This window comes from Salvelinus fontinalis, chromosome 12 (assembly GCF_029448725.1).
Source record: "Salvelinus fontinalis isolate EN_2023a chromosome 12, ASM2944872v1, whole genome shotgun sequence".
NCBI lineage: Eukaryota > Metazoa > Chordata > Actinopteri > Salmoniformes > Salmonidae > Salvelinus > Salvelinus fontinalis.
Genome location: NC_074676.1, coordinates 33,458,989 through 33,485,280, shown reverse-complemented (window position 1 = coordinate 33,485,280; position 26,292 = coordinate 33,458,989). Strand labels below are relative to the sequence as shown.

The 26,292-nt window shown below is 40.2% G+C and overlaps 1 pseudogene; it reads left to right on the top strand.

Annotated features, from left to right (window-relative positions):
* The first annotated feature begins 6,288 nt into the window (after window positions 1–6,288).
* Window positions 6,289–26,069, top strand: LOC129866544 (sodium/hydrogen exchanger 10-like; annotated as a pseudogene).
* The last annotated feature ends 223 nt before the right edge of the window (window positions 26,070–26,292 follow it).

Below are 26,292 nucleotides of genomic sequence, written 5' to 3'. Positions count from 1 at the left end.
GCATATGTTCTGAGATTCTTCCGATGGCATTAAAGAGTACACCACCTCAGTCATCAATAAGGGCATCGAGGACGTCGCCCCTACAGTGACTGTACGTACATACCCCAACCAGAAGCCATGGATTACAGGCAACATTCGCACTGAGCGAAAGGGTAGAGCTGCTGCTTTCAAAGAGCTGGACTCTAACCCGGAAGCTTATAAGAAATCCCACTATGCCCTCCGACAAACCATCAAACAGGCAAAGCATCAATATAGGACTAAGATCGAATCCTACTACAACGACTTCGACACTCGTCGGATGTGGCAGGGCTTGCAAACTATTACAGACTACAAAGGGAAGCACAGCCGAGAGCTGCCCAGTGACACGAGTCTACCAGATGAGCTAAATCACTTCTATGCTCGCTTCGAGGCAAGTAACAGTGAAGCATACATGAGAGCATCAGCTGTTCCGGACGACTGCTCTCCGCAGCCGATGTGAGTAAGACCTTTAAACAGATCAACATTCACAAGGCCGCAGGGTCAGACGGATTACCAGGACTGCGCTGACCAACTGGCAAGTGTCTTCACTGACATTTTCAACCTCTCCCTGTCTGAGTCTGTAATACCAACATGTTTTAAGCAGACCACCATAGTCTCTGTGCCCAAGAACATTAAGGTAACCTGCCTAAATGACTACCGACCCGTGGCACTCACCTCTGTAGCCATGAAATGCTTTGAAAGGCTGGTCATGGCTCACATCACCATTATCCCAGAAACCCTAAACCCACTCCAATTTGCATACCACACCAAAAGATCCCCAGATGATGCAATCTGTCTTGCACTCCACACTGCCCTTTCGCACCTGGACAAAAGGAACACCTATGTGAGAATGCTATTCATTGACTACAGCTCATCGTTCAACACCATAGTGCCCTCAAAGCTAAGGACCCTGGGACTAAACACCTCTTTCTGCAACTGGATCCTGGACTTCCTGACGGTCCGCCCCAGGTGGTAAGGATAGGTAACAACACATCTGCCACGCTGATCCTCAACACGGGGGCCCCTCAGGGGTGTGTGCTCAGTCCCCTCCTGTACTCCCTGTTCACGCATGACTGCACGGCCAGGCACTCCAACACCATCATTAAGTTTGCTGATGACACAACAGTGGTAGGCCTGATCACCGACAACGATGAGACAGCCTATAGGGAGGAGGTCAGAGACCTGACCGTGTGGTTCAAGGACAACAACCTCTCCCTCAACGTTATCAAGACAAAGGAGAGTTCGTGGACTGGAACAGGAAAAGGAGGTCTGAGCACGCCCCCATTCTCATCGACAGGGCTGCAGTGGAGCAGGATGAGAGCTTCAAGTTTCTTGGTGTCCACATCACCAGCAAACTAACATTGTCCAAGCTAGAGTTTGAACGATTAATCGGCATGGCTGATTAATTAGGGACGATTTAAAGTTTTCATAACAATCAGTAATCAGCATTTTTGGACGCCGATTATGGCGGATTACATTGCACTCCACAAGGAGACTGCATGGCAGGCTGACCACCTGTTACGCGAGTGCAGCAAGGAGCCAAGGTAAGTTGCTAGCTAGCATTAAACGTATCTTATAACAAAACAATCAATCTTTAACATAATCACTAGTTAACTACACATGGTCGATGATATTACTAGTTTAACTAGCTTGTCCTGCGTTGCAAATAATCAATGCGGTGCCTGTTAATTTATCATCGAATCACAGCCTACTTCGCCAAACTGGTGATGATTTAACAAGCGCATTCGCAAAAAAGCACTGTCGTTGCACCAATGTACCTAACCATAAACATCAATGCCTTCTTAAAATCAATACACAAGTATATATTTTTAACCCTGCATATTTAGTTCAAATAAATTCATGTTAGCAGGCAATATTAACTAGGGAAATTGTGTCACTTCTCTTGCGTTCTGTGCAAGCAGACTCAGGGTATATGCAGCAGTTTGGGCCGTCTGACTCGTTGCGAACTGTGTGAAGACCATTTCTTCCTAACAAAGACCGTAATTAATTTGCCAGATTTTTACATAATTATGACATAACATTGAAGGTTGTGCAACGTAACAGCAATATTTAGACTTATGGATGCCACCCATTAGCTAAAATACGGAACGGTTCCGTATTTCACTGAAAGAATAAACGTTTTGTTATCTAAATTAGTTTCCGGATTTGACCATATTAATGACCTGAGGCTTGTATTTCTGTGTGTTATTATATTATAATTAAGTCTGATTTGATATTTGATAGAGGAGTCTGACTGAGCGGTGGTAGGCAGCAGCAGGATCATAAGCATTCATTCAAACAGCACTTTCCTGTGTTTGCCAGCAGCTCTTTGCAATGCTTGAAGCACAGCGCTGTTTATGACTCCAAGCCTATCAACTCCCGAGATTAGGCTGGCAATACTATAGTGCCTATAATAGCATCCAATAGTCAAAGGTACATTTGGGAGAACAAGTATTTGATACAGTGCCGATTTTGCAGGTTTTCCTACTTACATAGCATGTAGAGGTCTGTAATTTTTTATCATAGGTACACTTCAACTGTGAGAGACGGAATCTAAAACAATTACATTGTATGATTTTTAAGTAATTAATTTGCATTTTATTGCATGACATAAGTATTTGATACATCAGAAAAGCAGAACTTAATATTTGGTACAGAAACCTTTGTTTGCAAATACAGATATCATACGTTTCCTGTAGTTCTTGACCAGGTTTGCTCACACTAAAGCAGGGATTTTGGCCCACTCCTCCATACAGACCTTCTCCAGATACTTCAGGTTTTGGGGCTGTCGCTGGGCAATACGGACTTTTAGCTCCCTCCAAAGATTTTCTATTGGGTTCAGGTCTGGAGACTGGCTAGGCCACTCCAGGACCTTGAGATGCTTCTTACGGAGCCACTCCTTAGTTGCCCTGGCTGTGTGTTTCGGGTCGTTGTCATGCTGGAAGACCCAGCCACGACCCTTCTTCAATGCTCTTACTGAGGGAAGGAGGTTGTTGGCCAAGATCTCGCGATACATGGCCCCATCCATGCTCCCCTCAATATGGTGCAGTCGTCCTGTCCCCTTTGCAGAAAAGCATCCCCAAAGAATGATGTTTCCACCTCCATGCTTCACGGTTGGGATGGTGTTCTTGGGGTTGTACTCATCCTTCTTCTTCCTCCAAACACGGCAAGTGGAGTTTAGACCAACAAGCTCTATTTTTGTCTCATCAGACCACATGACCTTCTCCCATTCCTCCTCTGGATCATCCAGATGGTCATTGGCAAACTTCAGACGGGCCTGGACATGCGCTGGTTTGAGCAGGGGGACCTTGCGTGCGCTGCAGGATTTTAATCCATGACGGCGTAGTGTGTTACTAATGGTTTTCTTTGAGACTGTGGTCCCAGCTCTCTTCAGGTCATTGACCAGGTCCTGCCGTGTAGTTCTGGGCTGATCCCTCACCTTCCTCATGATCATTGATGCCCCACGAGGTGAGATCTTGCATGGAGCCCCAGACCGAGGGTGATTGACCGTCATCTTGAACTTCTTCCATTTTCTAATAATTGCGCCAACAGTTGTTGCCTTCTCACCAAGCTGCTTGCCTATTGTCCTGTAGCCCATCCCAGCCTTGTGCAGGTCTACAATTGTATCCCTGATGTCCTTACACAGCTCTCTGGTCTTGGCCATTGTGGAGAGGTTGGAGTCTGTTTGATTGAGTGTGTGGACAGGTGTCTTTTATACAGGTAACGAGTTCAAACAGGTGCAGTTAATACAGGTAATAAGTGGAGAACAGGAGGGCTTCTTAAAGAAAAACTAACAGGTCTGTGAGAGCCAGAATTATTACTGGTTGGTAGGTGATCAAATACTTATGTCATGCAATAAAATTAATTACTTAAAAATCATGCAATGTGATTTTCTGGATTTTTGTTTTAGATTCCGTCTGTCACAGTTGAAGTGTACCTATGATAAAAATGACAGACCTCTACAAGGCACTACAGAGGGTAGTGCGTACGGCCCAGTACATCACCGGGGCCAAGCTTCCTTCCATCCAGGACCTCTATACCAGGCGGTGTCAGAGGAAGGCCCTAGAAATTGTCTAGCCACCCTAGTCATAGACTGTTCTCTCTGCTACCGCACGGTAAGCGGTACCGGAGCGCCAAGTCTAGGTCCAAGAGGCTTCTAAACAGCTTCTACCCCCAAGCCATAAGACTCCTGAACAGCTAATCAAATGGCAACCCAGACTATTTGCATTGCCCTCCCCCCATCTCGACACCGGTGCCCCCGCACATTGACTCTTTACCCGTACCCACTGTATATAGCCCCGCTATTGTTATTTACTGCTTCTCTTTAATTATTTGTTATTCTTAAATTGTACTTTTTATGTTGTATTTTCTTAAAACTGCATTGTTGGTTAATTAAGGGCTTGTAAGTAAGCATGTCACTGTAAGGTCTACTAGACCTGTTCTATTCGGCGTTTGTGACAAATACAATTTGATTTGATTTAATATACATTATATTTTACTTAGGTAAGACGTTTTTGTCAGGTACTTTTTTTTTTTTTTTTTTTTTGGGGGGGGGTGGATCAGCTTAATATTGCGGAAAGAATGTTGCTTCCAATGTAATTGTCTGCATCATTTCCAATCCCCCATATTTTTGGGGGTAAATATATATATCCATTCACGTATGCATACATATACACATATATACATACACATACCTACATAGACATACATACTTTTTTTAAAGAGTATACCTTTATTATTATTCCCTGCAAACCCTACCACCGATCCCCCAATTGGAGTAAACTGATAAACATTTCTGTTTTTACCTTCAATTTATACATCTTATACACATTTTACAGACACAGTCTACTTTATAATAGTTCTCTCTTGTTTGTTCTTAGTCCTTCCTCTATTTCTGTTGTCCATCCAGTTTGATTTCCACTTGTAACTGTGCTATTTCACAATAGCTCCACACCTATACACATTTCACAGATCCCGTATGCCCTACATTGTTTATCTTGTTATTAGTCCCACCCTTCAGCTCCACTCCCCTCCACCTCAAACTTTTTGTCAGGTACTTAGCAAGCGATTGATGGTTATTGTATCTTAAAGAAGTAGAATGTGTTTAATTCACATTTTAAGTACAGATTTCATGTCATTTAGCTGAATGGCTAGGCATGGCCCAGCTTTCCATAGGTTCTGGGAAATGCTGACCTATTTGGCCAACACCTTGATTGTCTTCATCATTGGTATTATTTGGTAACATTTGGGCCTCAATGATTTCTTCAACATTATAGTGCTCTACTTTGCTATGTACATCACAGCACTTTTTTATTGAGTTTACATCAGGCATTTAACCAGTTTTTCTACCGCATATATCAGTTTGTTCTTATGATCATTGGCAAGGAACCAGAGGTATCTATTTGAGACTCTTCCTTCTCTATTACAGACATGTGACTGTAGTTGCACTGTCACCCTTATTGGTACGCATTGGCTGTGGCCTCAGCTGGAGGTGGGCAGCAGTGTGTGTCTAGGGAGGGACCAAAGGGGCCTTTTGTGTATGGGCTCTATTCAATACCTATTGCTGAAGTATTACAGATTATGTGCTAGAAATGTAAAAGTAATTCCAGATTGAGCCGACATATGCACCGTTTACCGTGAATGCAGTCTCCACTAACGCAGGAACATTTCCTTTAAATGTCAGTCATGCTGTAACGCTGAACTTCCGCGATACAGATTGAATAGAGCCCTACTTCTTAAGCTGGATTTTAAATCAGATGATTTGGATGAAGTGCAAGTGAGAGAGAATGTAGGGATTTTTTTGTGTATTTACTACTTTCTATTTTTACTTTCCTACCCCTTTAGCAGGGTACCATGATGACAGCAGTGTTCTTATGTTATGACCTCTGTTAATATAATCATAATCTTGACAGTTGAAGTTATCATCTCTGACACAGATTTTGGTCCTGTCTTCTGGAATGGCAGTCCTAACACGTCTTATTAATGCAACATCAATTACCTTGTTCCTTAGACTTCTAGGTAAGTAGAAGTACTGTGTTGAGTAGTTTTCTTATTGGACAGGTTGTTCAGAATGTATGCAAAGCCAACTAAACTGCACTTAGTAGCACTGAAAGAGGTTGTCTCTCTCACATTGTGTCTTGTGTTCCCAGACCTATGTGACGTGTCTGCCCAACCGTATGGCCATGTATTTCACATATGAGTAAAAACATATATCTTCCCCCATGCTCTTCCTTCCAGGTTAGCATTGAAGAGTTTTCCCCCACAGCCAGGATGACCAAGTGCCCACACTTTGACAGGAACATTCTGTGTCCACCATCAACACAGGAGCAGGAGGACCTGATGGAGGAGGCTCGCATGTGCATCCTGAAGGCACAGGTATGGGTCACTTCACTGGATCACACTCAAAACTATATTCATGATGCCATCATATTCACCCTGACCTAACGTAAAGTGGTGAGCCTGATTTCTCTTTCAGCCTGTTCAATGTAGAACATGTGGAAGGAAAGCATTCCTCACTTCAAATAAGTATCAGGATGAACGTTGATTTTTTTTTCAAATATGTGAAATCAATGTGTTCGATAGGATATTATGTTAGAAGTTGTTTTTGTTTCTTTAATCACAGGCTGTACCTCTGTTTTCCTTCACTTAGTTGTAGCCTTGTCGATACACTCCTATAATGTGGTTAGGGTTTAGGATGACGCATTAGATTATGATGAACTTTTAGCCCACAGGGAAGGAACTATTGACTTTGGTGAATGTAATAGGTTTAGCATGAAGTTGACAGATGAACCATTAAGAGTCCAGTATAAATGGTGTTTAAACTGGGAACTGGTGTTGGTTTTCTACCAGACAAGCTACTGGAAGCAGCATAGTGCTGGAATTCTGAACAGAGAGGCAGCCAGGTCCCTGATTAATACAGCTGAGAACATGACGAACCACAAGGAAATGTTGTGTTGCTCTTGCCGCACTAACTCAAAGATATAGGAACAACACTGTATTTTAAGTGCCCACTATTACATTCTAACTACATAATTAGAATAATCATTCTATTTCCAAGATCCAAAGTCAAATCACAATTGCAATATTTGGTTAAAAATAAGGCCTAAACTCTTTTGCCCATATCGTGCAGCACTACGTGGCAGTGTGGAAATGTCAAATAAAACAATCAGAATGGAGAAAGACCCTTGGAAATCACTTAGAATTCATGTGCTGCCACCCTAGTGTCATGCACAACTCATAAAGCAAATTAATAACTTTTATTATTGAAAAACATTAAACACCGTCATACCATCAAAAATGTGAAAAAATAACATAATTTCTTGCCATATCACCCAGCCCTAGGACCACTTGGCTCAGTATGGGTTTATGATGTGTTTATAATCGCAAATGTTGACCTAAGACAGCAACTGATTAGATGATTACATGTTCAACTTCAAACCCTTGAGTAACACAGGTGTAATGCATAATATGTTTTCTTTGAATGATCTAGCTATACTGCTTATAATTATTTGAAAAAGGAAGGAAATTTGGTTAGAATGGGTGGCTATGATTGACAAGCATCTTCTGTTTTTTGATAGTCATTGTGCTAGTGTGGGGCACACTTTTCCAAAGTGTGATTCTTCACCACTTGGAAGAATCTAAGCTCAGTAATTGCACCTTATTATGTACTTAGCTTAACCACCCTTTAAATATTTGACATCTCAGGGTCTTGAGTCTATTATTTTTCATGTCATGGCTATGTTCAAAGTCATATAGAGAGAGAGAGTTCGGACAGGTTTTAGAACCGCTTCCATGTTAGCACCTTTCTTCTTGAAATGTTAGTGATGTAACAATACGAGAGCGCCTTAGACAATTCCCTATGAAATGACCCGCTGTCAACAAGCAAAACAGAGCAGCTAATTTAAGACTATTTGTTAGCATTTGGGATAATATGTATTCATGTCTGTACTGTGTTGTGGTGTCAACATACCTGCTTTCACTGGACATTTTCATAGGTTTTGAAAACTATAAGAAATAAACAGAAAAACGCAGATGTGTCAATTATCACTTCGCAACAGCTATGGAGGAGAAAGTGGTCCTTTGTAGCTCAGTTGGTAGAGCATGGCACTTGTAACGCCAGGGAAGTGGGTTTGATTCCCGGGACCAACTGTATGTAAAGTCTACGCACGCATGACTAAGTTGCTTTGGATAAAAGCTCCTAGAACAGCTTCAATTTGTTGGGGCGTGGACTCTCCAAGGTGTCAAAAGCATTCTAAAGTCATGCTGGCCCATGCTTTCCACAGTTGTGCCATGTTAGCTGGATGTCATTTGGAAGGTGGACCCTTCTTGATACACACACAAAACTGTTGAGCGTGAAAAGCCCAGAAATGTTGCAGTTCTACTACCACCCTCTGAATGGCAGACATACACAATCCATGTCTCAATTGTTTCAAGGCTTATCCTTCTTACATCCTTCTTTAACATGTCTCCTTCCCTTCATCTACACTGATTGAAGTGGATTTAACAAGTGATATCAATAAGGGATCATAGCTCTCACCTAGAGTCACCTGGTCAGTCTATGTCATGGAAAGAGCATCTGTTGTCAATGTTTTGTATACTCAGTATATATTGCTCTGGCAATGTTAATACGCCAAGTAATATAGCTATGTATGGTTTATTTTTAGAAAGTGGAAATATGAGTTCAGATATATATTGAGGACTGTTTAATGTACACTACATGACGAAAAGTATGTGGACACCTGCTTGTCGAACATCTCATTCCAAAATCATGGGCATTAATATGGAGTTGGTCCCCCCTTTGCTGCTATAACAGCCTCCACTCTTCTGGGAAGGCTTTCCACGAGATGTTGAAACATTGCTGCAGGGACTTCCATTCAGCCACAAGAGTATCAGTCAGGTCAGCACTGATGTTGGGCGATTAGGCCTGGCTCGCAGTCGGCGTTTGATGGGGTTGAGGTCGGGGCTCTGTGCAGGCCAGTCAAGTTCTTCCACACCGATCTCGACAAAGCACTTCTGTATGGACCTCGCTTTGTGCACAGGGCATTGTCATGCTGAAACAGGAAAGGGCCTTCCCCAAAATGTTGGTACAAAGTTGGAAGCACAGAATCGTCTAGTATGTAATTGTAAGCTGTAGCGTTAAGATTTCCCTTCACTGGAACTAAGGGGCCTAGCCCAAGCCATGAAGTAGCTCCTCCACCAAACTTTACGGTTGGCACTATACATTTTGGCAGGTAGCGTTCTCCTGGCATCTGCCAAACCCAGATTCATCTGTTGGACTGCCAGATGGGGATTCATCACTCCAGAGAATGCTTTTCCACTACTCTAGAGTCCAATGGCAGCAAGCTTTACACCACTCCAGCCGATGCTTGGCATTGCGCATGGTGATCTTAGGCTTGTGTGCGGCTGCTCGCCCATGGAAACCCATTTCATGAAGCTCCCGACGAACAGTTCTTGTGCTGACGTTGCTTCCAGAGGCAGTTTGAAACTCGGAGGTGAGTGTTGCAACCGAGCACAGGCAATTTTTATGCACTACATGCTTCAACACTCTGCGGTCCCGTTCTGTGAGCTTGTGTGGCCTACCACTTAATGGCTGAGCCGTTGTGGCTCCTAGACGTTTCCACTTCACAATAACATCAATTACAGTTGACCAGGGAAACTCTAGCAGGCCAGAAATTTGACGAACTGTCTTGTTGGAAAGATGGCATCCTATGATGGTGCCACGTTGAAAGTCACTAAGCTCTTCAGGAAGGCAATTTTACTGCCAATGTTTCCCTATGGAGATTTCTATGGAGATTGCATGGCTGTGTGCTCGATTCTATACACCTGTCAGCAACGGGTGTGGCTGAAATAGCCGAATCCACTAATTTGAAGGGGTGTCCATAAACTTTTGTATACAGTGCTTTCGGACAGTATTCCGACCCCTTGACTTTTTCCTCATTTGTTTTTTTCCTCATCAGTCTACACTCAATACCCGATAATGGCAATCCAAAAACAGAAATGTTTGCTTATTTATAATTTAAAAAAATGAAATATCACATTTACATAAGTATTCAGACCCTTTACTCAGTACTTTGTTGAAGCACCTTTGGTAGCGATTACAGCCTCAAGTCTTCTTGGGTATGACACTACATGCTTGGCACACCTGTATTTGGGAAGTTTCTCCCATTCTTCTCTGCAGATCCTCTCAACTCTGTCAGGTTGCATGGGGAGCATTTCTGGTCTCTCCAGCTGTGTGCTTATTGTCGTTGTGCTGCTGGAAGGTGAACCTTCACCCCGGTCTGAGGTTATGAGCGCTCTGGAGCAGGTTTTCATTAAGGATCTCTCTGTACTTTGCGCTGTTCATCTTTGCCTCGATCCTGACTAGTCTCTCAGTCCCTGCCGCTGAAAAACATATCCACATAGCATGATGCAGCCACCACCATGCTTCACAGTAGGGATAGTGCCAGGTTTCCTCCAGACGTGACACTTGGCATTCAGGCCAAAGACTTCAATCTTGGTTTCATCAGAGCAGACAATCTTGTTTCTCATGTCCTGAGAGTCTTTAGGTGCCTTTTGGCAAACTCCAAGCGGGCTGTCATGTGCCTTTTACTGAGGAGTGGCTTCCGTCTGGCCACTCTACCTTAAAGGCCTGATTGCTGGAGTGCTGCAGAGATGATTGTCCTTCTGGAAGGTTCTCTCATCTCCACAGAGAAACTGTAGAGCTCTTTCAGAGTGACCATCGGGTTCTTGTTCACCTCCCTGACCAAGGCTCTTCCTCCCCGATTGCTCAGTTTGGCTGGGAGTCTTGGTGGTTCCAAACTTATTCCATTTAAGAATGATGGAGACCACTGGGTTCTTGGGGACCTTTAATGATGCAGAAATGTTTTGGTACCCTTCCCCCTGATCTGTGCCTCAACACAATCCAGTCTCGGAACTCTAGGGACAATTCCTTCGACCTCATGGCTTGGTTTTTGCTCTGACATGCATTGTCAACTGTGGGACCTTATATAGACAGGTGTGTGCCTTTCCAAATCATGTCCAATCAATTGAATTTACCACAGGTGGACTTCAATCAAGTTGTAGAAACATCTCAAGGATGATTAATGGAAACAGGATGCTCCTGACCTAAATGTCGAGTCTCATAGCAAAGGGTCTGAATACTTATGTAGGTATTACGGCCTCCTCCACATCTCCTGATGTACTGGCCTGTCTCCTGGTAGCGCCTCCATGCTCTGGACACTACGCTGACAGACACAGGAAACCTTTTTGCCACAGCTCGCATTGATGTGCCATCCTGGATGAACTGCACTACCTGAGCCACTTGTGTGGGTTGTAGACTCCGTCTCACGCTACCACTAGAGTGAAAGCACCGCCAGCATTCAAAAGTGACCAAAACATCAGCCAGGAAGCATAGGAACTGAGAAGTGGTGTGTGGTCACCACCTGCAGAACCATTCCTTTTTTGGGGGTGTCTTACTAATTGCCTATAATTTCCACCTTTTGTCTATTCCATTTGCACAACAGCATGTGAAATGTATTGTCAATCAGTGTTGCTTCCTAAGTGGACAGTTTGATTTCACAGAAGTGTGATTGACTTGGAGTTACATTGTGTTGTTTAAGTGTTCCCTTTATTTTTTTGAGCAGTGTATAATTTCCTGCAATTCTACACATTTTGCCATGTGGAGAAGATAACATTTTGCAGTTTAAAGCATATTTCCTGCAATTCTACACATGTTGCCATGGGGCTGAGAGAAAATGTGTCGTTTTAAAGCTAATTTACTGTAATTCTACACATTTTGCTTATAATGGTTATAATGCTATCTAAGTGACTCAAAGATTATAACAAAATCAAACACTCCTGAATGCATAATTTGGGGAATTTTAAATTCTCCCTGACTGTTATTTTGGTCATTGTTAGTCATTGTTAGTTCTCAAAGATGATCTTATTATAAAATATATAGGTCCATTATCTTTTCTATATACTTTTTATCTGGTTTTAGTCATTTAAGTTTACACTGAAAACAAACTGATTATTATTTTTATTGTTTGGACAGCTACTGCAGAATTTATTTAGCTATAAATCACAACTCGCACATGTGACCATACTTGACTTTGACTATTTTTATGAAATGCTTGCACTGTGTAGAGCCCTGAGTGTCACCACCCGCCAATATGGCAGGGGAATTCGAACATTCTTACCCGCCAAATAGCCCTTACACAGCCTGGAGATTTGTTTTGGGTCATTGTCCTGTTGAAAAACAAATGTTAGTCCCACTAAACGCAAACCAGATGGGATGGCGTATCACTGCAGAATGCTGTGGTAGCCATGCTGGTTGTGTGCCTTGAATTCTAAATACATAACTGACAGTATCATCAGCAAAGCACCCTCACACCATCACACCTCCTCCTCCATGCTTCATGGTGAGAACCACACATGCGGAGATCATCCCTTCACCTACTCTGCGTCTCACAAAGACACAGCGGTTGGAGCCAAAAATGTCACATTTGGACTCATCAGAGCAAAGGACAGATTTCCACCAGTCTAATGTACATTGCTCGTGTTTCTTGGCAGAAGCAAGTCTCTTCTTCTCATTGGTGTCCTTTAGTAGTGGTTCCTTTGCAGCAATTCGACCATGAAGGCCTGATTCACGCAGTCTCCTCTAAACAGTTGATGTTATGATGTGTCTGTTACTTGACTCCGTGAAGTATTTATTTGGGCTGCAATCTGAGGCGCAGTTAACTCTAATGAACTTATCCTCTGCAGCAGAGGTAACTCTGGGTCTTCCTTTCCTGTGGCGGTCCTCATGAGAGCCAGTTTCATCATAGTGCTTGATGCTTTTTGTGACTGCACTTGAAGAAACTTTCAAAGTTCTTGACATTTCTGCATTGACTGACCTTCATGTCTTAAAGTAATGATGGACTGTCGTTTGTCTTTTGTTATTTGAGCTGTTATTGCCATAATATAGACATTGTCTTTTACCAAATAGCGCTATCTTCTGTATACCACCCCTGTTAATTGAAATACATTTCAGGTGACTACCTCATGAAGCTGGTTGAGAGAATGCCAAGAGTGTGCAAAGCTGTCATCAAAGCAAATGTTGGCTACTTTGAAAAATCTCAAATATAAAATATATTTTGATTTGTTTAACACTTTTTTTGGTTACTACATGATTCCATATGCCATTTCATAGTTTTGATGTCTTCACTATTATTCTAATAGTAAAAATAAAGAAAAACCCTTGAATGAGTAGGTGTCAAAACTTTTGACTGATACTGTATGTTAATGGATTATTTAGTTACAGTTACAACACAGCTATCTGTTCTAATTTAAATGATTTTCTCAATTACACGTTTGTTCTAAATGGTATATGTGACTTGTTTCAGGAAACTAGGCAAATGACGCACATCACTACTTCACAGGAGCGTCATTTGAAAGTAAACATTTATTTTTTATCAAAATGCGTTTTTTTTTGGCAGAAATGCCTTCGGGGACATGTGAACTTTCATGTGCCTTAATAACAAACTTGTATTCCATCCACCAATAAGAGTAAAATTATTAAATTATGAGCCTAGTTGGTTTAGCCACGGAAATAGACAGGAACCTTCCCGCTAGCCATGATTGGCTGAGATAATGGATGGGCTGTACATGCAGGGAGATGAGTTTTGGATTGGTCTCCCATGTAGCATGCTTCTGTCTATAACATGAGCTGTTCAGTATGTGTTGACAGTCCTTTCTACCTTGCCGTTTTTGAAAGATATAACATTAGCCATCGAGAATAATAAAAGTTTTGCTACTTTTCTCAACAACATTGAAGCCCTGAATTTAGCAGGCGCTATTGACAGATCAGTTGGAAAAAGTGATGGGCTACTTTCTGCACACGCCACGGTCAGTGTGAACCAGAGTGACTTGACACAACGCTGGCCAGACAAGATGTAGCTACAAACATAATGGAGTTAAATTGTTCCAGTCTGCCGTGAAGTGTTCATCCATGTATATGGGTAAGAGTCTAGCAACATTTTCAGATATATGTTTCAAATTTTGTCAGAAAGTTATTTTTATTGCAACTTAACCTGTCTAGGATGAGGGTGCCGCTAGCGGCACTCCCCCCCCACCCCCACTGAAAAGGCAGAGCCGCGAAATTCAAAAAAAATATATTTTTTTCAATATTTAACTTTCACACATTAAAGTCCAATACAGCTAATGAAAGACACAGATCTTGTGAATCCAGCCAACATGTCCGATTTTTAAAATGTTTTACAGGGAAGACACAATATGTAAAGATGTAAATCTATTAGCTAAAAACACATTAGCATAATCCACCATCTTTTATTTGTCCACCAACAACAGTAGCTATCACTAATTCGGCTAAAATAAGATATTTATAGCCCCTAACCAAGAAAAAAACTCATCAGATGACAGTCTGATAACATATTTATGGTATGGGATAGGTTTTGTTAGAAAAATGTGCATATTTCAGGTAGATGGCATAGGTTACAATTGCACCCACCGTCACAAATGGACTAGAATAACTACATAGAGCAACGTGTTTACCTACTTACTAATCATCAAACATTTCGTAAAAATACACAGCATACACTAATCGAAAGACACAGATCCTGTGAATACAGACAATATTTCAGATTTTCTAAGTGTCTTACAGCGAAAACACAATAAATCGTTATATTAGCATAGCATATGTGCAAACATTACCCCAGCATTAATTCTAGCCAAAGTGAGCGATAACGTAAACATCGCCAAAATATATTATTTTTTCACTAACCTTCTCAGAATTCTTCAGATGACACCCCTGTAAACATCACATTACAACATGCATATACAGTTTGTTCGAAAATGTGCATATTTAGCCACCAAAATCATGGTTAGACAATGGGGAAAGTAGCCCAGCTGGTGAGAAAATGTCCGTGCGCCATATTAGACAGTGATCTACTCGTATACATAAATACTCATAAACGTGACTAAAAAATATAGGGTGGACAGCGATTGATAGACAATTTAATTCTTAATACAATCGCGGAATTACATTTTTTAAATTATCCTTACTTTTCAATACAGTTTGCGCCAAGCGAAGCTACGTCAAAAAACATGGCGTCCTAAGCCACTAACATTTTTCGACAGAAACACGATTTATCATAATAAAAATGTCCTACTTTGAGCTGTTCTTCCATCAGTATCTTGGGCAAAGGATCCTTTCTTGGGTCTAATCGTCTTTTGGTGGAAAGCTGTCCTCTTGCCATGTGGAAATGCCAACTGCGTTCAGCATGAACTGGAAGCGTGCCCAGCGATTCACAGCGTTTCAGAAATAAATGTCCCAAAATCGCACTAAACGGATATAAATTGCTATAAAACGCTTTAAATTAACTACCTTATGATGTTTTTAACTCCTATAACGAGTCTTAACATGACCGGAGAAAGATTACTCCCAACACTAATGCTTGGAACAGGTGCGGGTCGGTGTCCTCCAGGCGCATGACGCAGCTCCAAAAGAGTGACTAGCTACAGGGTTTTTTAATTTGTAGTGCCTGTGAACGCGCAATCGACCCCATTCAAATCGTCATCACGTAAAGGCATCCAGGGGAAGACGTAAGCAGTGTCCGTATACTCATAGCAATAACAGTGGCCTTTTAACTGACTCCAGATCAGGGGCCAACATTTCTGAAATCTGACTCCATGTCAGGGAAATTGCTGTAGAATGGGTTCTGTTCCACTTAGAGACAAAATTTCAACTCCTATAGAAACTATAGACTGTTTTCTATCCAATAATAATAATAATATGCATATTGTACGATCAAGAATTTTGTAGGAAGCCGTTTCAAAAATTACAAGATTACCATAAATAGTGACAACAGCGCCCCCAGCCTCAACAGGTTAAAGCGTACTGTTATTTAGTTAGCTAGCAAACGTTATCTTGATGACTCGCTAGCTAACGTTACGTGTATGATCTGTGTAGTAATATTAAATCAAATCAGAAATCCATTTACATTGCTAGTTATAGCCTAGCTAAAAGTTGACCTACTTTGTTAGCGTTAGCTACCTGCAGATTCATACTACAGCTATGACAATGCTTGTACCGTTTACACCTTCTGTATCTTGTGCATTAGACAAATAAACATAGATTTCATTTGAAATAGCGTGTGTTTACCACATGGCATCGTGAATCCTTAAAGAGATAGCCCCACCTAAGGCTTAAGAGGGTGTGAACGATGCTTAATGGGTGTAGACAAAGAAGTGCTCTCCAGTAGGTGTACGAAAACATTCAAGGGCCATTCTATCAAAAGTGGGGTTAGAAGTTTATCAACTTTCAAAGCAGAATCACTTTCCTTTTGTTCCTCAACTGCAGTGTATGATATACCATTTTCTAGCTCTGAGTCTGTACTTTTATCCAATGTAAAAAACGATTTCAAATTTTGCTATATAAGACTGAATCGAGGTCGGTCACATATGTGGTGTATATTTAAAAAAGATGATAGAGTTCCCTTTGAGACGCTCAGCTATATAGAACTAATAAATACGGATAATTTATGAGGTAGTAGAATAATTCATGCTCAAGGAGAAATCTTGCAGATTCCCATTTTTCAATGAGAAACTAATTTTAATTAGATCAGATAGGTGTGTTTAAACTTTTGCTAAAATAATTACATGAACATATTTTGTAAGAATGTGAGAGTAGGGTGACTACCCCAGCAGGTCTCAACCCCAGGCCACCAGCACCAATGACAAATGCCCTAAACACTGTCCCAATATGGGATATATAGGACATGTAAGTATAGGATCAGTATCGTTAGGCCTTGTTCTGTTTAGAAAAAAACCTAACCCCCACTTGTGTAGATCTGAAACAACATGATAGGTGTAAGGCTCTAAACCATCAGGTGTATGCACTTAACATAGCTGAGATTTACTTCAAAGTACGCTCAATATTTTTCTTTATTGATCATAGGGAATCAGGAGTATTAATAAAACAGGTTAACATTCCCTATCAGCATTAGACAATTATACTAAAAGCCCTTAAATTGCTGGAATAACTAGGCCTAAATCAAATCAATGATATGTAGATCAAAAACACTATGTTAAAAGCACTGTGTGTGAGTATCCCTTGCCAACAGACAAATAACTATGAATGGATCAGTGGTTCACCAATCAGGTCCTTGATTAGTTTGGCAACCGTAATAAGGCGTAATGTGTAATGAAACATATTTTTGGGGGAGAGCGATTCTTTGGGACCATCAGGCGACGTCCTGACAACTGATACACAGAAATGTTCTTGCAATGTTTCATGAAACGTGTGTAGAACATTAATATATTATGTTCTGAGATCATGGCAACCATTTTTATTTTTATTTATTTCACCTTTATTTAATTTAACCAGGTAGGCAAGTTGAGAACACGTTCTCATTTACAATTGTGACCTGGCCAAGATAAAGCAAAGCAGTTCGACACACAACAACAGAGTTACACATGGAGTAAAACAAACATACAGTCAATAATACAGTAGAAAAATAAGTCTATATACAATGTGAGCAAGTGAGGTGAGATAAGGGAGGTAAAGGCAAAAAAAGGCCATGGTGGCGAAGTAAATACAATATAGCAAGTAAAACACTGGAATGGTTGATTTGCAGTGGAAGAATGTGAAAAGTAGAGATAGAAATAATGGGGTGCAAAGGAGCGAAATAAATAAATAAATAAATACAGTAGGGAAAGAGGTAGTTGTTTGGGCTAAATTATAGATGGGCTATGTACAGGTGCAGTAACCATGTTCTGTGAATGTTTGGTGGGACAATTTCTGTTTGAAATTAAGGGAATGTTCTATGCCAAAACATGCTAAAAAGGTTCTCAGAAGATTTTTGCTAACGTATAATGTTCCTCTAACTAACTGAAAACTGGATACTCAAACATTAGGGAAACATTATGAGAAACATTACAAAATATCTTCAATCACTGGAACCAGTTTGACCTCTTCATCATCTTGGCTTGTGTTGACATATTTCTGGACCTGGACCAATATTTTGGAATCCCAAAATATATTGTCAATATTTATATGATACCAGGGTTCTTCGTTTGGTGAAGGTATGCTATGGCTTGATGGGACAGATTTTACATAGATTTGAAATAGCTTTACAGTAACGTTTTCTAGGGTTATCCAGTTACCTGTTATCAATGTTATGAATCATAATAATTGTTGAATATACAGTATGTCTTTCAGATCATCATTCCCAGGCTCATAGAAATCATAAACCGTCAGATCCATAAGAAGCTCAGCTTTGGGTATGACATCAGGAAAGGCAATGTCATCGGAGAGGAGCGCATAAGCAAGATTATTAACCATATCTCTGATGGCAAAAGCTTATCTAAGGTGTTTTTAAATTACATTTACAATACAGTACACAACAAGAGCTGTTGATCTTTCACAACATGATATCATGTTTAGACCTCTCATACTCAATAAGTATGACCTCATCTTTACCTTCAGAACACACACACATTCTCCACTGCCAAGGAGGCTCGAGACTTTGAGAATCACATCAAACCTAACCTATACTCTGAATGATCGGTTATGAAAAGCCAACTGACATTTACTCCTGAGGTGCTGACCTGTTGCACCCTCGACAACCACTGTGATTATTATTATTTGTCCCTGCTGGTCATCTATGAACATTTGAACATCTTGGCCATGTTCTGTTATAATCTTCACCCGGCACAACCAGAAGAGGACTGGCCACCCCTCATAGCCTGGTTCCTCTCTAGGTTTCTTCATAGGTTCTGGCCTTTCTAGGGAGTTTTTCCTAGCCACCGTGCTTCTACACCTGCATTGCTTGCTGTTTGGTGTTTTAGGCTGGGTTTCTGTACAGCACTTTGTGACATCAGCTGATGTAAGAAGGGCTTTATAAATACATTTGATTGAATAAATCTCAGGTACAACCCTAATGTAACATTTTCTTGCTGTTTCTGCAAAACAGAGATGTGTCTAGCCAAATAATAACTACTCTATAACCCTATATTGTGTTGCAGAAATGTTACATTTAACTAGGCAAGTCAGTTAAGAACAAATTCTTATTTACAATGAAGGTCTAGGAACAGTGGGTTAACTGTCTTGTTCAAGGGCAGAACAACAGATTTTTACCTGGTCAGCTCGGGGATTTGAACTCACAATCTTTTGGTTACCGGCCCAATGCTCTAACCACTAGGCTACCTGCCACCCCTGAATTGAGAAGTATACTGGAGAGAAACCGCCAGCAGGTTGTCTGGGAGATTGCCTTGATTTAGCATGACTGATAAATACCAATCACTTTAAATCAAGGCAATCACTTTAACTAGGGTCACTGTGGGGTCGCCAGTATAGTATAGTTGGCTTTAACTCACCATAATGTGATAAGTTTACTGTGCCTGTTTTGACAGCAACAATCCTTCAGTCCTATTTACATGTCAAGTATCCTACATTGAATCTCCCCTAAATGGATATAGATGAAAAAATAATTCAATGAAACATTGACAGAAACCTTCAATGGACTGATGTCGATGCTCTGGAGTGGAAGGTGTAATGTGTGATATTCTAATTGTGTATCTGGGTCAATTGATGAAAATGCACTGCTAGCCAATCATGTTTTAAAGATGTACCATAATTTTAACTTATGCATGTAGTGGTTCTACACACCTCACTATTTCAAGTCCTGACCAGGCTTAATTGAGAGGGAGAAAGAGGGAGCAGGCTGGGGGATCAAGGCTGTGTACCTTTAGAGCAACTATCTTCATAGATAGAACCATCAAAGGAAATGGGACACATCAGCAAATACTAATGATTGGGGGAAAAAAGGAATGGGGTGTAACTACCATTCCATTGTACCCCATAAAAGCCAGAGAAGGGATATAAGTGACTCCTCAAAGTAGGGGACCTAAATGTGTTCTGGGAGAGTACAAGGGCTCAGTAGGGTACTGTGTGGTAATAATGCCTCATGGAGCCATTTTCTCAGATTCCCTGCATGCTCTCCTGCTGGAGCAAATTGATGCGTCTTTCTGGAAACTATATAACACATCTCATTAGCATTTAGAAAAAGCAGTCTGTGGTGACCTTAGGGAGTCATCACAGACACAAAGCAGGATTACACACTACAAGTGTATGTAAAACAGCTTGATTTTATATTTGTGAAATAGAAATATGTAGCCCTTAGTGCATCACAAGCCACTGGGGAAAAAGTGGTTGAATCAACATTGTTTCCACATCATTTCAACAACAAAAATGTTTATGCGATGATGCTAAATCAACATGGGAATATCAACATAAGGGAATTTTGTATTTTTTTCTCCCAAATTTTTACCTAAATCCAATGTCATGGTGACATTTAGTTGATTTCACATTGAAGTCACATTATTTGTCACCTCAACCAAACGTTAATCAAAAATAGACTGACGGCTGTACCCAGTGGAAAGTTCTTGTTGTTATGTGAGGGGAAGCTTACGCACAACTGTGCTAAGTTTACCACTGCCAGGAAAGTGAGTAAGGACACGACTCTGTGGGATCCCTTTCAGGCTAGCTGCAGAGACCAATCCAAAGATTGCCATCTCAGTGAAGACCAGACAAGCCATATGAGCCATGCTGAACAGTGAGAGAGACGTCATCCATACACTCATCTCCGGGGGGCTCTTAGACAACTTAGAGGCATCAATACTGGAGAAAGTGCTTTCAGTTTGCTCCTCACCTGCTATTTGCAATACCTACAACTAATTTCCACATATATACTTGGTTACTTCTGACTATTCAGAGAGTGATTTTTATTATAGAAATGAATGAATGTTTAATGTTTCCCTTTGGCAGATGATTGAAATAAAGATGAAGTACAGTGCCTTCAGAAAGTATTCACAGCCCTTGACTTTATCCACATTTTGTTGTGTTACAGTTTGAATTTAAAATGGGTTCAATTTAGATTTTTTTGGCACTGGCACTGATTGTTTTGGCACTACACGCCATACCCCTTAATGTCAAAGTGGAATAATGTATTTCTACTTTTTTTCAAATGTATTAAAAATTAAAAGCTGAAATGTCTTGAGTCAACAAGTATTCAACCCCTTTGTCATGGCATGCCTAAATAAGTTCAAGACTAAAAATATGCTCAACAAGTCACGTAATAACTTTTCATGTGTGAAATTGTAGTGTTGAACATGATTTTTGAATGACTACCTCATTGCTGTACCCCACACATACAATTATCTGTAAGGTCACTCAGTTGAGCAGTGAATTTCAAACACAGATTCAACCACAAATAACAGGGAGGTCTTCCAGTGCCTCGCAAAAAAGGGCACCGATTGGTAGATTTTTTTTATTTTTTAAAGCAGACATTGTTGTCTAATAGCCCCCCTTTGAGCATGGTGAAGTTATTAATTACACTTTGGATGTTGTATCAATACACCCAGTCACTACAAAGATACAGGCGTCCTTCCTAATGAAGTTTCCAGAGAGGAACGACACAGCTCAGGGATTTCCCATGAGTCCAATGGTGACTTTAAAAGTTTAATGGCTGTGATAGGAGAAAACTGAGGATGGATCAACAACATTGTAGTTACTCCACAATACTAATCTAAATGACAAAGTGTAAAGAAGGAAGCTTGTACAGAATACAAATATTCCAAAACATGCATCCTGTTTGCAACTAGTCACTAAAGTAATACTGCAAAAAAAATGGCAAAGCAATTCACTTTTTGTCCTGAATTCAAAGTGTTGGATTTGACCCAAACCTAACACAACACTTTACTGAGTACCACTCTCCATATTTTCAAGCATAGTGGTGGCTGCATCATGTTATCGGTATGCTTGTAATCATTAAGGACTGGGGAGTTTTTCAGGATTAAAAAATAAAAGGAATGGAGCTAAGCACAGGCAAAATCCTAAAGGATAACCTGGTTCAGTCTGCTTTCCACTAGACACTGGGAGATGAATTCACCTTTCAGCAGGTCAATAACCTAAAACACAAGGCCAAACCTACACTGGAGTTGCTTACCAAGAAGCCAGTGAATGTTTCTGAGTGACCAAGTTACGGTGTTGACTTTAATCTACTTGAAAATCTATGGCAATACCTGAAAATGGTTGTCTAGCAATGATCAACAACCAATTTGACAGTTTAAAAATGTTTGAAAAGAATAATGGGTAAATGTTGCATAGTCCAGGTGTGGAAGCTCTTCGAGACTTACCCAGAAATACTCAAAGCTGTAATCGTTGCTGTTATAGTGTGGACACTATATAAATAATTACATTGAATGTTATTGTACTTACCTGCAGTATAGTATGATTACTATTTATGTGTTCGTGTTTACTATTGGCATTGACCTTGACCTTTTACCCTTTGATGATATCATCACCCAGAGTTGTACCTGTTCAATGCGACTCTACCATAGGTTGAGTGGGCTGTATCGTTTTGCTGTGTTTGTACCGTTTGTACATGGCTGTACACCTTATTATTTATTAGGTTGAAAGTAAAGGGAAGTAATGTTGAATTATGTGTGGGCATTCCTTGTCAAGTTACTACAGTTGCAAAAGGAGCTGCAAAGTTTTGACTCAGGGGTGTGAATACCTATGTAAATGAGATATTTCTCTATTTTATTTTCAATAAATGTGCAATTTTTTTTTATATATATATATATATATTTTTTTACATGTTTTCACTTTGTCATTATGAGGTATTATATGGGTGAGAAAAAATATATTGAATCCATTTTGAATTCAGGCTGTAACACAATAAAATGTGGAATAAGTCAAGGGTTATGAATACTTTTTGACCAGCACCAAAAGCAGCGAAACTTCTGCAGAGTTTGCATTGACTCAATAAAGATAGCACCCAGATTGAGTTCATCAAGGTAGAGCACACATCTCCTAGACCCTTGCCTTAGATTGACAAGCGTTTTATTTTCTGTACTATATTATGAACATGTTACTTTCATGTTTGCAACAACAACAAAAAATGTGTGTTATTTCTGAGTGGCCAAGCTTATTTTCTTTGACTTTGGAGACACCATCACACAAGAAAATGAAGACCTTCAAGGAATACAACTTTATTGTCTCTGGCATGGTTCATTCTTTATTTTATTTAACTAGGAAAGTCAGTTAAGAACAAATTATTATTTACAATGAAGGCCTAGGGACAGTGGGTTAACTGCCTTGTTCAGGGGTAGAACGACAGATTTTTACCTTGTCAGCTCAGTGATTTGATCTAGCAACCTTTAGATTACTGTCCCAACGCTCTTAACCACTAGGCTACCAGCCAATTATTAAGGTATGTACTAATGTGTACTACAAAAGGTAAGGTGTAAAATGAATAACATCTTACTGAGTTTAAGTTGTGGTAATAATTGGTTAATGTTCTGAACATAGATGCCCATTGTTGTATCAAGCTGGTTTTGTAATATGATCAGACACAAAAAACGAACTTGAATCATCACTGCTGAACGTGATAGTTGGGAATGAATGTCAGTGGCATGACACTTCATTATTTTCATTGCAACTAAATAATGACTGACTGATCATAAATTGACTACTACTCACCAGTAGTTTCCCAATATACTCTGTGAACTAATTACCCATCTCCGTCACATTTTAACTCTGTAGAACACAATATCAAGTATACAGTCAATGCCGTTAATATGTGTAAATTACAGTTAATCACTTGTCATTTTGGTCACCCTAAAAAGTAACATAATGTAAGCTATTTCAACACATTACAGTGTGACACTGCAATTATGGGTAATTTAGAAAGGCAGGGCATAATAGCCCTCTTTGTAGAGACACCTTTACTTGCCTTGTGATCTTACACTTCAATATCAGCTTTGTATGTCCATTTTCTATACCAAATTTTGTTTCTTTACCTCTGAATACAAAACGGAATTACATTATAAAGTACATACATTATAAAGTACAATTGTCACATGTTTTTAAGACAGTATAAGGCATTGGTTTCAGAACAGGAGTATTATGCAATGTCAGAAACATTAATGAACATGTTCCCTAAATGTTCTTTATATTGAATTTCTCATTCGGCTGACAAAGCAAGCTGAAGAACCCTCAGGGACAATAACTATGTTATTTGAAGCTTTATCAAGGACAGTAGAAGAAAAAAAAAACTAGAAAAATAAATCTCAAATAGAAATGTTGAACGCAACAACAATCTCCATGTAGTGAAAGAAGGGGCAGCCTGTATTGTAATCTATATGTAGTGAAAGAAGGGGTAGCCTGTATTGTAATCTATATGTAGTGAAAGAAGGGGCAGCCTGTATTGTAATCTATATGTAGTGAAAGAAGGGGTAGCCTGTATTGTAATCTATATGTAGTGAAAGAAGGGGCAGCCTGTATTGTAATCTATATGTAGTGAAAGAAGGGGCTGCCTGTATTGTAATCTATATGTAGTGAAAGAAGGGGCAGCCTGTATTGTAATCTATATGTAGTGAAAGAAGGGGCAGCCTGTATTGTAATCTATATGTAGTGAAAGAAGGGGCAGCCTGTATTGTAATCTATATGTAGTGAAAGAAGGGGCAGCCTGTATTGTAATCTATATGTAGTGAAAGAAGGGGCAGCCTGTATTGTAATCTATATGTAGTGAAAGAAGGGGCAGCCTGTATTGTAATCTATATGTAGTAAAAGAAGGGGCAGCCTGTATTGTAATCTATATGTAGTAAAAGAAGGGGCAGCCTGTATTGTAATCTATATGTAGTGAAAGAAGGGGCAGCCTGTATTGTAATCTATATGTAGTAAAAGAAGGGGCAGCCTGTATTGTAATCTATATGTAGTAAAAGAAGGGGCAGCCTGTATTGTAATCTATATGTAGTGAAAGAAGGGGCAGCCTGTATTGTAATCTATATGTAGTGAAAGAAGGGGTAGCCTGTATTGTAATCTATATGTAGTGAAAGAAGGGGCAGCCTGTATTGTAATCTATATGTAGTGAAAGAAGGGGCAGCCTGTATTGTAATCTATATGTAGTGAAAGAAGGGGCAGCCTGTATTGTAATCTATATGTAGTGAAAGAAGGGGCAGCCTGTATTGTAATCTATATGTAGTGAAAGAAGGGGCTGCCTGTATTGTAATCTATATGTAGTGAAAGAAGGGGCTGCCTGTATTGTAATCTATATGTAGTGAAAGAAGGGGCAGCCTGTATTGTAATCTATATGTAGTGAAAGAAGGGGCAGCCTGTATTGTAATCTATATGTAGTGAAAGAAGGGGCAGCCTGTATTGTAATCTATATGTAGTGAAAGAAGGGGCTGCCTGTATTGTAGTACTGCATTAGCAAGTTAGACATTATTTTTTGAAACAGTAAGGCTGTCAAATTTTTTAAGCACAAACAACCATTTGTTACTGTATTACCAAGTTGTCTTTTGCTATGGTTTTATCTCCTTATCCTAGAATGATTTACAGTGCCAAGACAGGTAATTTTCACATTGTATGAAGACAGAGTGTGTAATGAGCACGATGACTCTTGGTGAGTCATGGAGCAGCACGGTGGGCATAAAAGCATATGATGTAGGCCAGCTGTCACACTTACAGACAGCAGTATCCTCTCAGAGCTCCCATCCTTATTCCCTGGGTCACATTGATGACGCTGGTTGATACTTACTCTTCAAGATGTGTAATAACATGTACACATCACCTGCTTACATTTCAACATTGTACTTTACATGGAAGGGTTTCCGTTTATTCAAATGCAAGCTGCACCTTGAAGTGTCTCTATTTCCAACTATGTTATTTGTATTATTTATGAGCCAATTTAATACCACATGCTGGTTGTCTCGAATTGACAGCTACCCTAATCATCAAACAAGCCCAACGTCGCTTGATTGATGCTCTGTGGTCATTACCCTGTGTGTATGAATGTGAATTCCCATACTATACTGTATTCCAAATGACTGGAGGAAGCCCAAACCTTGGAGGCAAGAGGCCCAGGGAGAAGATCAGATTGACACTAGCGACAGACTACAGGAGCTATGGGGCCATCCTGGGAGAACTTTATTGTCTGAATCAGCAGCCTATGGAGATGACAGTCACCTGCAAGACAGTCACTCAGGTCTCACTACTGTTCATGTACTAAACTTTGTTCATATGAAATGTGCTCAGAATCTGAATGCAAGTGTTGGATGAACATATTCCATTTTAAATCTCAAAACTCAGATTAATACAAATGTAATGAGAGTAGTACGGACAAAGTGGTCAATCCTATAAAGGCTCTTTCTCCTAGAACAGACCTGTGTCTGATGCAGTTTTCACAGAATTACCAAGTAACTTGATATACATTGTCAGATAGTAGCTACTGG